A 769-nucleotide genomic window follows, 5' to 3' on the forward strand; every position below is an offset into this window, starting at 1 on the left:
AGGTCCTGAATGCTCTACCTAATTAATCCCCATATTAAAGCTTCTGCCCGCTTGCTCAACAGCAGCGGCGAGGTTCGCGAGTCTCCATCGCAACAGGTCTTTGTTTGTTGCTCTATTTGCCCGTCTAAGCTCTCAACAGCCATTGACTTTTTTTTATTAACACGGCGCTAAAACTGAGAAACCTCCGACCGTAGTTTCAACCCACTAATTAATTAGCGGTAAGTACCAGTGAACGCAGTCAAAATTAATAAGCAAATCTTCACCAAACATTTATATGATGAATCCCAACGACGACAAAATCCAAACCCCTTTTCTTTCTTCATACAGAAAAAAAAAGCTCACGCACGCGTGCAGCGAGTAATACCTCTCTCTCTCTCTCTCTCTCTCTCGAACGCCACCTTTTTCGTCTCTCTCTCTCTCTCTCTCTTCGCTCTCGCACTTGGGTTTCTTGCGACGTAATCTTTGGGAAATCGAAACTAAAAAAAAAAAGAGGCTTAAAAATGACGCTTTTCCCTTAAATAGCCAACGTACCGATACAAATATCTGGCCCCTTTTCTCTCTCTCTCTCTCTCTCTCGGCTCTCGCTACCAAATTCTCGATCAAATTCGAATGGCGGCGGTCGCTGAGAACGGGATCGCGAGGTCCGAGGATCACCGGGAGAACAGCTACGATCGAGATGTGAGGGAGCTCGTCGATCTCCTCTCGAAACTGAACCCCTCGGCCAAAGAATTCGTGCCCTCGTCGAAACCCAACGGCAGGCTGTCGGCTG

At 47.2% G+C, this 769-nt stretch overlaps 1 pseudogene; it reads left to right on the plus strand.

Moving 5' to 3' along the window:
• Nucleotides 332-769, plus strand: part of LOC109839862 — a 6,961-nt pseudogene continuing 6,523 nt past the window's right edge.

This window comes from Asparagus officinalis, chromosome 5 (assembly GCF_001876935.1).
Source record: "Asparagus officinalis chromosome 5, Aspof.V1, whole genome shotgun sequence".
Classification (NCBI taxonomy): domain Eukaryota; kingdom Viridiplantae; phylum Streptophyta; class Magnoliopsida; order Asparagales; family Asparagaceae; genus Asparagus; species Asparagus officinalis.